Source organism: Tursiops truncatus, chromosome X (genome assembly GCF_011762595.2).
Source record: "Tursiops truncatus isolate mTurTru1 chromosome X, mTurTru1.mat.Y, whole genome shotgun sequence".
Lineage (NCBI taxonomy): Eukaryota > Metazoa > Chordata > Mammalia > Artiodactyla > Delphinidae > Tursiops > Tursiops truncatus.
The window spans coordinates 36,298,454-36,313,352 of NC_047055.1; the positions used below are offsets into that span (position 1 = coordinate 36,298,454).

The 14,899-nt window shown below is 40.4% G+C and overlaps 1 protein-coding gene across 6 annotated transcripts in view; it reads left to right on the top strand.

Annotated features, from left to right (window-relative positions):
- The first annotated feature begins 9,589 nt into the window (after nucleotides 1-9,589).
- Nucleotides 9,590-14,899, top strand: part of ACSL4 (acyl-CoA synthetase long chain family member 4) — a 75,609-nt gene continuing 70,299 nt past the window's right edge. For 4 of the 6 annotated variants that reach the window (XM_019949583.3, XM_019949584.3, XM_019949581.3 and 1 more), the window contains exon 1: nucleotides 9,591-9,724. The gene's annotated coding sequence lies outside the window, so the exon portion shown is untranslated. Of the gene's footprint in view, nucleotides 9,725-14,899 lie in introns of all 6 variants that reach the window. The other 2 variants (XM_019949579.3, XM_019949580.3) reach the window with 1 other exon arrangement.

Genomic DNA, 14,899 nt, shown 5'->3' on the forward strand with positions numbered 1-14,899 from the left:
TGATACAGTTATATTTAACTGTATCATAGCAGGAATGTCATAAAAGTGGCAGACAGGAAGTATGGAAGGCATATAGATGGGGCAAGTTGACCACCAACTCCATGTATCCATTGGGTAAAGAGGAGGTTGCAACCTCCTCTACAAAGGAGTGGACCTTTGTAGAGTAGATTGACCACATGCAGATAATTGACAAATGTATTGGAAGAGTTTACTTTTTTTCTTTAACAAATTAGGTAATGGAGAAGAAATCATCTTTCCCCTCAAAATTTCCACTTGCTTTCTCAGACACATTCCACATAAATGGAACAAACCATATTTTCCTGTTTTTTTTAAAATGATATTCCTGATTGTTCTTTTAATCTGAGCAATACAGGGCACTTTAATAAATGTGGTTATGGTAATTTTGCTTATGATTAGATTATCAAACGTCTGGCAAATTGACATGAGGTCGGCAATGTAGCAAAATAGGTTGAGCTTTGAGCCCAGTCAGGAGATCTGTGTTCCGGTCCCCAGTTCTGAAATAACTAGTTCTGTAAACTTGGATAAATTACTTAACCTCTTGAAGCCCCAGTTTCCTCATTTGTAAATAAATGAATGATTGGACTCTAGATTATCCTTAAAGTCCATTACAGCTCTAAAATTCTATTTGAGAAGTTCATGTGTTATGTTAAATTTCAGAGGCAATGCATACTATTTCTATGTTTGCATATATAAAAATTAAAACTGTTGCCTCAGTTCAAACATGTATCAACAGAATAAGTTAAAAAGGAGAAAAAAATAAGGCCTAGGGACACAGGCTTTCAAGTTCTGAAGCCACACTCCTCTTTGTGTACCGGCTAAGTGCCTCGGTATTTTCTACATGTGATGATCTGTCCTCTGCCCTGAGGTTTCTTAATCTAAGTTTTGCAATGTGTGTCGTAGATATTTGTTTATCAAACATAATGCAACTGTCTCAGACAGGACATAACACTATTTCCTAGTCAGTGGCTAAAACATTTCTCACCTCCTGAACTTTACCAGTCTTAAATTCCATAACTTCTGTGACCTCAAATGAAGATACCTTGACTTTCACTTGATGATATGATGATGGATTTTATTTTTTGCAGGAAGATACTGGGTTTTGAAACGATCCCCTCCCTTCACCTGTGGAAAACGTTATACTAAATGATAAGGTGATTCTGCCCTGCCACCCATACAGCTTCCTTCCAGACCCTGTGGCACAAGACCTGGGGAGCTCTGGGTCATTTCATTGCCATTGCCAGGGGAGTAAAACTGACAACTCTAGTCCCTGATGAAGAGTCAAGAGCTTACGATCTATCTGGGAAGGGTTATGTTACATGTAGGTAAAGCATGTTCATAATCTTGGGATTAATATACAAAGCCAATGGAAAGGGTGAAGCTGGTCATCTCAGATGAGAGAAGCTGACGTGGTCTTTGCATTAGTATTTATTTCCAATTTTAGAGGTTTCCTCATATTAGGATGCTACCAGAAAACTACTAGAGCTAATCAATGAATTTGGTAAAGTAGCAGGATTCAAAATTAATGCACAGAAATCTCTTGCATTCCTATACACTAACAGTGAAAAATCTTAAAGAGAATTTAAGGAAACTATCCTATTTACCATTGCAACAAAAAGAATAAAACACCTAGGAATAAACCTCCCTAAGGAGACAAAAGACCTGTATGCAGAAAACTATAAGACACTGATGAAAGAAATCAAAGATGACACAAACAGATGGAGATATATACCATGTTCTTGGATTGGAAGAATAAACATTGTGAAAATGACTGTACTACCCAAAGCAATCTACAGATTCAATGCAATTCCTATCAAGCTGCCAAGGGCATTTTTCACAGAAGTAGAACAAACCATTTTAAAATTTGTATGGAAACACAAAAGACCCCGAATAGCCAAAGCAATCTTGAGAAAGAAAAACGGAGCTGGAGGAATCAGGCTTCCTGACTTCAGACTATACTACAAAGCTACAGTAATCAAGACAGTATGGTACCAGCACAAAAACAGAAATATAGTTCAATGGAACAGGATAGAATGCCCAGAGATAAACCCATGCACATATGGTCACCTTATCTTGATAAAGGAGGGAAGGATATACAATGGAGAAAAGACCGCCTCTTCAATAAGTGGTGCTGGTAAAACTGGAGAGCTACATGTAAAAGAATGAAATTAGAACACTTCCTAACACCATACACAAAAACAAACTCAAAACGGATTAAAGACTTAAATGTAAGGCCAGACACTATAAAACTCTTAGAGGAAAATATAGCCAGAATCCTCTATGGCATAAATCACAGCAAGATCCTTTTTGACCCACCTCCTCAAGAAATGGAAATGAAAACAAAAATAAACAAATGAGATCTAATGAAACTTAAATCTTTTGCATAGCAAAGGAAACCATAAACAAGACAAAAAGACAACCCTCAGAATGGGAGAAAATATTTGCAAATGAAACAACTGACAAAGGATTAATCTCCAAAATATACAAGCAGCTAACGCAGCTCAATAACAAAAAAACAAACAACCCAATCCAAAAATGGGCAGAAGACCTAAACAGACATTTCTCCAAAGAAGATATACAGATTGCCAACAAACACATGAAAAGATGCTCAACATCACTAATCATTAGAGAAACGCAAATCAAAACTACAATGAGATATCATCTCACACCAGTCAGAATGGCCACCATCAAAAAATCTACAAACAATAAATGCTGGAGAGGGTGTGGAGAAAAGGGAACCCTCTTGCGCTGTTGGTGGGAATGTAAATTGATACAGCAACTATGGAGAACAGTATGGAATTTCCTTAAAAAACTACAAATAGAACTACTATATGACCCAGCAATCCCACTACTGGGCATATACCCTTAGAAATCCATAATCCAAAAGGAGACATGTACTACAGTGTTCATTGCAGCACTATTTACAATAGCCAGGACATGGAAGCAACCTAAGTGTCCATCAACAGATGACTGGATAAAGAAGATGTGGCACATATATACAATGGACTATTACTCAGCCATAAAAGGGAAAGAAATTGAGTTATTTGTAGTGAGGTGGTTGGACCTAGAATCTGTCATACAGAGTGAAGTAAGTCAGAAAGAGAAAAATACTGTATGCTAACACATATATATATGGAATCTAAAAAAAAAAAAAAGGTTCTGATGAACCTAGGGGCAGGACAGGAATAAAGATGCAGATGTAGGGAATGGACTTGAGGACACGGGGAGGGGGAAGGGTAAGCTGGGACAAAGTGAAAGAATAGCATTGACATATATACACTACCAAATGTAAAATAGATAGCTAGTAGGAAGCAGCTGCATAGCACAGGGAGATCAGCTCAGTGCTTTGTGGCTACCTAGAGGGGTGGGATAGGGAGGGTGGGAGGGAGATGCAAGAGGGAGTGGATATCGAGATATATGTATACATATAGCTGATTCACTTTGTTATACAGCAGAAACTAATACAACATTGTAAAGCAATTACACTCCAATAAAGATGTCAAAAATAAAAACTGTACTAGATAAGATAAAGGCTCTATCAAACTTTATGATCACAGAACTTTATCAGAAAAGTGGTCTGTTCTGCACTAACTTAAGACCTGTTTTTCATATATTTATTACTTCTTGGCTATTTTTTGTTAATTTACAGGTGTACTTTGCATCAGTGCTTTCCTTGTGTTTCTGTATTTTGTCTTTCTCTTAGCCCTAGGTCAACTTATTTCCCAAAAAGAAGCAGCTTCTGCAAAATGCTGGGAAAAATCCTGAATGTACACGAATAGGGATATGACTAATACATTATGGTATACCCGTACTATGGAATACTGTGTAACAGTGAAAAAAGGATGAGGTAAAATTCTTTAGATGCCTATCTACATACAAACATAATGACATGGAATAATGTTTGTGATATATTATTAAGTGCATAAGAGCAATTTGTAGAGCAATATGCATAATCTCATTTTGAAAAAATAAGTATATGTGACTGTATATATGCACAGCAAACATTTAGAATGATATATACCAGATTGTTTACAGTTATGTCTGTGGAGAGGTATCAGAGATTCTTTTACTTCATATACTTCTATTTGAACAAAAGAAGTAAACACGCACTTCATTTGTAATAAAATATATATATATATATATATATATATATATATATAATAAAGAGACAATCAGGGCTTCCCTGGTGGCGCAGTGGTTGAGAGTCCGCCTGCCGTTGCAGGGGACACGGGTTCGTGCCCCGGTCCGGGAAGATCCCACATGCCGCGGAGCAGCTGGGCCTGTGAGCCATGGCTGCTGAGCCTGCGCGTCCGGAGCCTGTGCTCTGCGACGGGAGAGGCCACAACAGTGAGAGACCATCAGTGGAAAGTGGGGCTTGCTGTGTGAAAATTTGTTTTGTAAATAGCCTTTCAGAAATGTATTATTCCATGTACAGTGGTGTACAGCTACTAAGAGTTTGTCCACCTTCATATAGGACCTAATCTGCACCATGGCTCAATAAAGAGCGAGCATAGTCTCAGGCAGGAGCTGATTCATAAACTGATCTAGACTGCCATACTTAAATTTTGCCCAGGGGCAATAAAATCAGATTTGTTGAACTCTTTCATAAATGCCATTGAAATGAGCTTGCAGAAAGTTGAGGTTAGCCACCGACTCTGAAAGTTGCCAGTGTGGATGGATTAGGTACATATCATAGCCAAAAGTGACTCTCAAAATCTATGAATTCGCCTTCAAGGTATTTGCTTTAAATGTCTTTTTATAGGAAGGGTTTTCCCTGGGTCTAATATAGAAGTAGGATGTTCCAAAATGAGACTTTGCTTCTCTCTTAGATGGGTTTATGTGATAATGAGATGGACATGTGAAACATTACTTACTCAGTCATATGTACATTTCCTCTGGAATAATAATAGTATCCACCTCATAGGCTCATTGCAAGGGTAAAATGAAATAATACATGTAATGTGTTTGGGGCAGTGCCCGGCACATACTAAGTATTCAATAACTGGTGGCCATCATTATCCAATCACTTGCTAAAGATTTTCCATTTGAATAACAATAACTTGGCCTGTACCCGTTGCCATATATGGTCCAAGTGAAGAAGACATATTTCTTACAGTATTTTAGTTTGAAAAAGGATTGCTTTGAATGAATGTTCGAAGGTTTAAGCAGAGTGAATACCTAGGTATAATGATGGGGCTTGTGGATTTCATAGAAGGCATTAGAAAGGGTACATTTAGAGGATTGAAAAGAATGGGGGTTGGCTTGGAGGTCAGAGAGTGATTTAGTGAATGAAAGTGAAGGTGGTGGTTGTGGACCACTTCGAAAGGGATTTAGCCCTTGGCTTTAAAGAAGTCACTAAATAAATAGGAGAATCTGGAGAAAGATAGGTGTGGTGTAATGGAAGGATACGAGTTTTGGTTCTAGTTTCCTTTTTTCTCATCTATAAAATGAGGAGGTCAAAGTTAGTAATTAATAGCCACCATTTTCTACATGCTTGCCATAAGCCAGGCATCTTAAGAGCATGATTTCATTGAACCCTCCCTCAGAAAAGCCTTATGAATGAGGTACCATTATTATCCTCAACTCACATATGAGGAGGCTGAGGCTCAGAAGAGGTTATATAACTTGGTCTAGGGTGGTCCAAGTCCAAAGCCCAAATAGTTTTCCTCCTGCTACTCTGACTCTCTGTGGCCTCCTGACTCTAGTAGCCAATGATTCTGAGTAAGGGACATTTAAAATTTTTAAAATTTTAAAATTTGGCTTGTCTTTTAAGAATGGGTGATGAAATCAAATCTTCTTGTATGTGAAAAGGAAAGGAAAATTGAGATTTAAGGTGAGTTATGATATCGATGACCTTTTCCCCTAACATTACTGGGCTAGAATCACTACAGAAAATGGGCAAAATATAAAAAAAGGTAACTTTTTGCAGATTTGATGACTACCACCGCCCATTAATTTGCCTCTGGCCTTATGGATAATATGAATATTTATTTTTCTTTTTGGGAAGGTTGCTAAAGCAATTTGCAAGGATATTGTGGAGGATTTTATTTAGAGGGGATAGGAATTCGTTTTTCAAAAGAGAAAGAACGAGTTAATGAGAGACAGTCAATTCAAGTTTCATTAAAACCCTGCTGGGATTTTGATTTGGACTTTACAGATGAATTTGGGAAGAACCGAGTTTTTACTATACTGTGTTTTCCCATCCAGATGCGTTCAGTGTCTTTCTATTTGTTTTGGCTTTTCAATTAATTTAAAAGCCAGTGAAATGTACTGGAATGACAAGAAATCGTTGTTTGAAAAGATAAAAAAGTCATTTCTCAAAAAATAACATTAAATCTAGCTGCAGTGTCTTTGGCCATTTTTGAAAGGAGTAGCCTAGGTTATTATTTATGTTCACAGTGAGAGCATCTTCTGCCTAGGTTTCTGATTTCACCAGTTGTTTCAGACATGCCATTGAAGACAATATTTGGCTTGGTTATTGGGTCTGAGAAAAAAAAAAGGTCTCATGAATGACAAAGCATAACATCATTTGTCTATGCAAATATTATTATAAAGTCCTGCTGCTTGTAGTGGGACCAAAAAGGAAATTATTATTTTACAAACATGTGAAGTATGTTTAACATGCAAAGGCTTGTTACACAGTCAATGAAGAACAGTTGTTTTCTGCCCTTCCATAAATAACTAATGCCAAGAGCAGCCTGGCTATCTGTTTCAGCTTCTTGTTACAGGAGAATAAAATGGGCAAGGCCTATATATTAGTACCCGCTAACAGAGCTGTCTTGGTAAATTCTGTTTGCCTTCAGTTTAATTTCCATGCTTTCGGTGGCTTTTATGTTGTATTTTGAATCTGTCAATTGCACTGTACGTTTTCCTAACTCTTCTCCATTTTCACATGTTTATCTCTTCTGTTTCTAATTGGACTAATAGTTCTGGGAAAAACTTATTACCCAGGAAGCCTGATGTAGTGGTAGGCACCCCGGTCTAGGAGTCTTGGGAACTGTGGTAGGAAATCCGGGCTCTGCTACTAGTTAGTTGTATGACTAGGCAAGTCATTTAACCTGCATCTGTTTCCCTATTTGTAAATGGGATAATAATCCCCTGTCTTCCAAACTAGTAAACAATGGTGCAAATGTTCTCTCTAAAATGTCAGACAGTTGGCTGGGGGAATGTTTTGTTCCTGGGCAGTTGTTCTGGAGGGTTTCTGAGGACAAGAAATTAAGCAAGGCTTATTTTGACCCTGAAAAAGTGAAAAAAGAGCAGCTAGAAATAGTGTGGATACACTTGGTTTCCTTTTTGTAGATGTAGCTCTTTTATCCTCTTCACCCGGGGTGTGGTTAAGTGGAGAGGAAAAGGTGGGGTACAGTAGGTGATAAAGGTAGCCAGAACTGTCAGCATTAATGAATAGTGTAAGTGATAACGATCTTGAAAATTCAACTAGTTTCTTGTCTGATAAGTACCTCTATATCTATATTTACAGACATCCTTATACACAGGTATAGATGTAGACATATGCATACATACAAACAAAAACTGATAGCTTCAGGCTCTTCCCTTTATACCTTGTAAAGCTGGAAGAACTTCAGTAACCTAGGACTGACTCAGTGTTCATAGGAAGTTACCTAATTGAAAAGGTCTGAGCTCAGTGACTGCTAGTAAAGGAAATTGACAAGAGTACTCTTTTATTATGTGTTCTTTTTCATTTTGGTCTGATTTACGTGCTACACTGGGTCTGTTCTGTGTCTGTGGGTTTTTTTTTGTTTTTTTTTTTTTTTTTTTTTTTTTTTTTTTGCGGTACGCGGGCCTCTCACTGTCGTGGCCTCTCCCGTTGCGGAGCACAAGCTCCGGACGCGCAGGCTCAGCGGCCGTGGCTCACGGGCCCAGCCGCTCCACGGCATGTGGGATCTTCCCGGACAGGGGCACGAACCCGCGTCCCCTGCATCGGCAGGCGGACTGTCAACCACTGCGCCACCAGGGAAGCCCTGTGTCTGTGTTTTAATTCCACCACTAGACACTAAGTTTATTGAGGGCAGGGATGATCATTTCTTTGATTTCGTTTGTGTTAACCCTATTGTACATGACAGTGCTCTGTCACTGTAGGTACCCAGTAAATTATATAGCTGAGAAATGATTAGTTATTTCTGGTATTACAACAAGATCTTGTAAATAAACATGACAAACTTGTTGGTTGAAGTCCTGAACTTTCTAGGTCAATCTCGAAAAAGGAAGTTATATGACTGCCATAGCAAAATTCATAGGCATATTATATATAAGTGGGTGGGCCTGCTGGAAATTGGATGAGTAATCCCACTTCAAAGAAGTAACATACAAAGGCTGTAGCTCTATGCTCTCCAACTGTGGGCCTCCAACCACGTACACTGTCACCTGAGATGCTTATTAAAGATTCATATTTCTCAGCCCTGCTCAGATCCAGGTATCCATATTTTAACAATCACCCCAGATGATTCAGATGCATACTAAAGTCTAAGAATAACTCTAGCCTGTAACCTGAGGTGGTCACACACACACACAAACACACACGTTGTTACCTCCAGTAATTCTATGGGAAAATACAAAACAGCGAGTGAAATGACATGTCCGTTCCTAGCAAGAAGAGGAAGCTAGTCCTCCATTATACATCAGACAACTGGAAGCATACTGGCATTTTCTTTCTTTTGGTGATATATTCTTGGCAGTTTGTCGTGGCTCATTTGCAATTATGGTCTGTCTCTTTTGAAACCCCGAGACAGTTCGCCAGCATTTTATTTTTACCAACAATTTCTTGAATCTCTTAGGAACAGTATTTGTAGGACTGGCTCAGAAACAACAATCGGGGCCAGTAAGATGTCATAGTGCTGCGGTGACGTTTCCTTATCAGTTATGAGCTCTTTTGCCATTACACCATCGTGGAAATGCAAGGCATTAAGTGAAAACCCTGCATTCCTGTAATATTTCATAAGTGGGGATGGCTGGATGGGGTCTTAACGTAGTGAGAGGCGAGATAAAGGGAAGAGAGGCGTTAGCTGGGGCTGGGAGAAGCAGGATGTCTTAGGCAAAGAACGTTAAGATCTCTCTCTATAGGAAGAGCAGTGAAGTCCGAAGATGAATATCTTGAAAGGGCAGCTGGAGGACGACCCGAGGGGAACTTTCATTCTGGGGTGGAGTCCTGGGAAGCGAGCGCAGGTGCGGGAGTGGGTCCGTTCTGCACCTCGCTGAAATCAGGCGCCCGGACCTCCCGAAAACACGCTCAATCACTCGGCCCCGGGGACTGGAGCTGGACCCTGCGGTGAGCCCGCGGGGCGCCGTTAGCCGGCTCAGCTCCCCCGGAGCACACCGAACACCCCCCTCCCCACCCCGCCGCTAGCAGCCCGCTCGGGCCCTCCTTTTCGGCTGACGTCGGGGTGAGCGGAGGCGGGAGCGTGGGTGGGCCGAGCGCGCCTTCGCCGGCGATTCGGCCGGCTGTGCCACACCACCGCGCGCCCCCGCTCCGCCCGCCCCTCCGGGCGCGTCTTTTCCGGGCCCGCGCCACGCTGCGCCTCGCCCCGCCTCCTCCTCCGCCGGCCCTCCGTGTGTGCGCGCGCCGCTGCGGCTTTTTCTCCGGCCTCCGTGGCGCGCCCCTCCTTGCCCCAGCGCTAGCGGGCACGCGGCTCCTTTCCACCAGCCTCTCGAGTGTCGACCGGCTGCGGAGACGCCGCAGGCAGCGCCTCCGGTGAGTAACCCCAGCCGGCGAGGCTCCTGCCCCGGCAACCCGTGCCCTGTCGCTGTGCCGGGGCCCCCGCTCCGGCCAAGCTATCGTCCCACACCTGAGCCCGGAGGAGGTTGAGGGGACGTTTCCATTACCGGAATCCGCTCGCTTTCTTCTGGAGCTCGGGCGTTCTACCCTCCCGCCTCCTCCGGGGCCGGGAAGATCCCCGAGGTCCCGGTATCATCTCCTTTGCTGAGGTCTGGGGTCCTCGAGACCCTGGCCTGCCTCTTCTTGCCGCTCACCGCCCTCCGAGAGCCAAAAGCATCTTCCCGATCGGGGTACTAGGCTTTGCCATGACCCTTTCTTTCCAAATGAGCACATCAAGGGCTCGCCAGACCTCCAAACGACCTTTAGGGCGCTCCTGGACCTCAACTCCATTTTGTCCCCTTCGAGTCTCTCTATATCTGAGAGCTAGGGGATCTCTCTGGCCCTAGAAGCATCCGCCCTTCGAATTTGAGGGATGCCCTAGCTTCCGATATCCTCTTAGCTTCCATATCTTTAGGTAGGTTAGAAAAACGGCTGGTTTCTAGCAGAAACATGCTCTTATTTTTTCCTGTTCTACCTATCTACATCCTTTTCCTCCATGGGTGCTGTATATTTAGCATCAGCTTTATTCACTTCCTCTTCCTCTCATTCGATTGCCCTACAGAAAGAACTGTGGTCGATGTCAATAGCACAGAGAAGAATCGAGGAGAATATGATTCACTGCCTAGCCCCCATTAAGGGGTTACATATTTTAAATAAGACGTCATTTCTTCTCTTCACTCCAGCCATCTCCTCCTTCAAAGGCATTTTTTTTCACCCTCTTGAAATGACTTTGCTCTCATCGTTTTCACCTTAAAAAAAAAATCATCCCTCTAAGAAACGGCGAGATGGAGAATAAGGGCTAAATGGCATTTAAATGAACCCCTTTGAAAAAGTAAGCAGTCTGCTTTATTGGTTAATGGTTTGATCAACGCCTCAGTTTCCTCATTTACAAAAATGAGGATGTTGAACGAAGGTTCCTTCTAGTGTTTTGATTCCAGGACCTCTAAACTCATGCTTAGTAACATGTTGCAGCATAACGGAGATTTAACCTGATGAAATCCTCATTTCCCGGTAGTTGCTTGTTGCTACGTTACTTTTTCTTTTATATTGCCTGTAACAGATAGTTTTACCTGCTCTTGGTACATAAGGCTGTAAGCAGAGATCCAATGACTGTACTGTCAATGAGCGTATCAATCAAGATTTTAATAGTGTGAGGCCTCTTCCTCGGATTGTAATAGAGCTCATCTTTACGATTGAAAAGAAGTGTGAGACTTGTAAGAATAATTAACACCCTCTCTGCCATTTAGGTGGAGGATGAAACATTAAACTGTTAGTCTGCTCGCACCACAGAATAAAGTACCTTATTGTTCTGATAGGAGAAGTAATTTGACACCTAAAAATCCACAGAAGGTGTAATGCAACAATTAACATCTTGAATAAATTCAATTTTCCCCCTAAAACCCCTATTTTAAAAATAAGAGATTCAGATTCAGATTTTTTGTTTGAGTGTTTTGGGTAGGGGTGGGATGGGTGGAGAAAGGACAGGCTTGCCCAGTTCAGTGAGAAGAGAAATGAATTGGGACTCTGGAGAGGCTCAGGCGCCAGTTCCAGTGCTAGCTGATTGTATAACCTTGAATAAGTCACTTTACCTCTCTTCATTTTTGCATCTGTCAGAGGGTCTTGATGTTGGCAGAATAATCCGTATAAGTCCCCCAATTTGAAAAATACATATATATATATATATATATATATATATATCTCACAATTTGCATTAAGGCTGTGCCGTAAATCCTTAGTTAAACTAAGCTAAGGTAAATCCTTAGTTATTTAGAACGTTTTTCTGAAAGATCTGCTTACACTGGTTCCAATCTATATACGCATAATTCTTAATTCATCCTTATCAAATGAATTACTATATGTGGAAGTCTATAAATTGGGAAGCATTTTACAAGAGTCAGGTATTGCTAACTTAAGCTTGCAAGTGAAGGGTGTGCATACCCCACTTTATTATTTTTTTTAAACATTCAGGGCTTTTAAGAAATTTGTACGGGAATGTATACATACTGCCTTGTAACTGTAATTGGCTAGGCGCTTGAAAAGAATATGCAGGCATCTCAGTCATTCATTCATTTGTTCGTTCATTCAACTTATCTTGTTCCTCCATCTGTCACGTATTTTGTGCCAGGCCACTAGGATATGATGGTTAAGAAGACAATCCTTACCCTGCAAGGTTTAGTTTTATGGTTCAGGATGGAGGTGATGATGGTGGAAGGTTTGGAGAGACAGTTTGTATGTCAGTTTATTTTTATTAACAACAGTCAAATCAGGGACAGAAGCAAAATCCTGGGGAAGTTAAGGCTCCCCAGGGGAGGAGGAGATGATTGTAGCCTGTAGACTCTCTTCTTGGCATTTCTTTTTTTTTTTCTTTCCTTGACTTTCAGTTATTGAGACTTTAACAAAAATGAAAGCTTTATTTTTTCCACTCCTGCTGTTGGTTGGTCTTATATATTCTTTATCTTCCTTTCTCTTTTAACTGTTTATTTTAAGATAGTTGTAGTTTCTCATACAATCATAAAAATAATCCCCTTTAATTTTCCCCAGTGGTAACATCTGGCATAACTGTAGCATAATGTCACAAGGAAATTGAGACAGATACAGTCCATCCACCTGATTCAGAGATCTCCAGTTTTACATCCACTCACTTGCGTGTGTGTATTCAGTTCTATGCAGTGTTACCATATGTGTAAATTCGTGTGACTACCACCACAGTCAAGATACAGGACAATTCCATCACCCCAAAGGTCTCTAATGTTGCCCTTTTATAGCCACAGCCATCTCCCTCCCTCCCTGATCCCTGGCAACGACTGATCTGTTTTCCTTGCCTATAATTTTGTCATTTCAAGAATGGTATACAAATGAAATCATGCGATGTGTAATCTTTTGAGATCGACTTTTTTTCACTCAGTGTAATTCCCTGGAGATTCATGCAGGGAATGTGTCTTGTATCAATAGTTCTTTTTCATTCCTGAGTTGTATTCCACGCTGTGGATGTATACAGTTTAATCGTTCACCCATCGAAGGACATCTATTTCCCGTATTTTGTAACCTATTATGAATAAAGCTCCTATGAAAAATTGTGCACTGGTTTTTGTATGAACATAAATTTCCATTTCTCTGGGATAGTTGCCCAAGAGTGCAATCGCTGTTCGTATGGTAGTTGCATGTTTAGTTTTATAAGGAACTGCCGAACTGCTTTCCAGAGTGACTGTGCCATTTTACATCCCCCCGCCCGTGCCCCAGCAATGCATGAACTGTGCTCATCCTTGCTGACACTTGGTGTTGTCACTATTTTTTATTTTAGCCATTCTGATAGATATGTATATAGTGATATCTTGTCAGAGTTTTAATTTGCATTCCCCTGGTGGCTAATGATGTTGAACATCTTTTCATGTGCTTATCTGCCATCTCTGTATTTTCATCAGTGAAATGTGTGGTCGTGTCTTTTGTCCATTTTCTAGTTGGATTTTTTTTTTTTACTGTTGAGTTCTGAGAGTTCTTTATATATTCTTAATACTAGTGCTTTGTTGGCTACATGGTTTGCAAATATCTTCTCCCATCCTGCAGCTTGCCTTTTCGTCGTCTTCACAGGGAAGTTTCGCAGAACAAAAATCTTTCATTTTGATGAGGTCCAGTTTATCAGTTTTTCCTTTTATGGATCATGCCTTTTGTGTTAAGGGGTCTTATGTACCTTTGTTATTTAATTTTATTCCTTGCTGTTCTGTATAACATCCAGTACTTCTGTAAGCAGTGTGAATATTTTTTTCTTTGAGCAATCCTGGAGCTCAGATGTATTCTTTGAACTAGTGGTCTTGATGGCTTTCAGTGTGTGTACATACTCATACATGGTCTCACTATATTAAAATGGCTGCCATCCTTTTGTGCCTTAAAATATAATTTCTGCCTTACCGGGCAGTCAAATGAAACATTAAAATTAATATTTTAAAATTAAGTAGACACGTCATATGCCAAGGAGATTTTTGGTTTCACTTTCTAATTTTAAAATATTTTGGCAAAACTGTATAGTTTCTAATCAACATTTGTGGTAAGTAGTCCAAAGAAAAAAATCGTGTTCTCATTTAAATGTACTTTGAAAGTCTGCTTCTGCGTTTTAAGTAGTGAAGTTGCGAATATGATGATAGATTTAGTAGGCTTTTGCTACTCAGAATAGTGAATAGAAGACTGTTGAATTTGTCTGTCTAGACCGCATGTTTTTCTTTTATAGTAGCTACTTAATGTTCATTTTAATTATCTTTTAGAATAAGCATTAGTTTTAAGGTGACTTACAGTGTTATATTTTGAAAAATAGATGTGCTCATATTATGAGAACTTACAGGAAGAGCTTAGTGATCGATTTTTAGAGTATTCATTTCTGTAAGGTGGTACTGAAATTATTACTTGTCCCTTCAGTGTCACCATATTTGCTCAAATAAGTGTATAGCCAGGGTAGTGGATTTGAAAAAGATCAATCGTTGGTATAAGACAAGGGCTGGTAAAATACTGCCGGTGGCCAAATCCTGCCCACCACCTGTTTTTATGTATAAATTTCTGTTGGAACACGGGCACATCCATTCATTTATGTATTGTCTGGCTGCATTCAAAATACAGTGTCAGAGTTGAAACGGAGAACTTATGACCCTAAAAGCCAATTTACTCTCTGGTAAATTTTACACAAAAAGTTTGCCCAGAGATAACGCAACCTTAAAAATTATTGAGTCTCTATGTTATAAAGGAAATTTGACAAACTTTACCTTGACCTTTAGTATCTTTTAGGTATATTTCCATGGGAAATTGTGGTTCAGAACAGTGTATTCATTTTCTTTAACTAAGTCTGAAGGCACTGTGGTCTAGGAGCAGCATTAAGGAATGGATAGAGAGTTGGGAAGGTTGATGTTGTTGTTGTCGTCAAGTGTGGGGTATTTCAGTGTGAATGTCAATCTACAAGTATGGCAAATAGTGAGATTCAGAAGCAGGCCTGTCCAGTTGCGATGTCCTTTGGAGATCCTGCTGTAAGCCAGAGCGGTAACGACAGAGCCAGGTATATGGCAGCCTGTT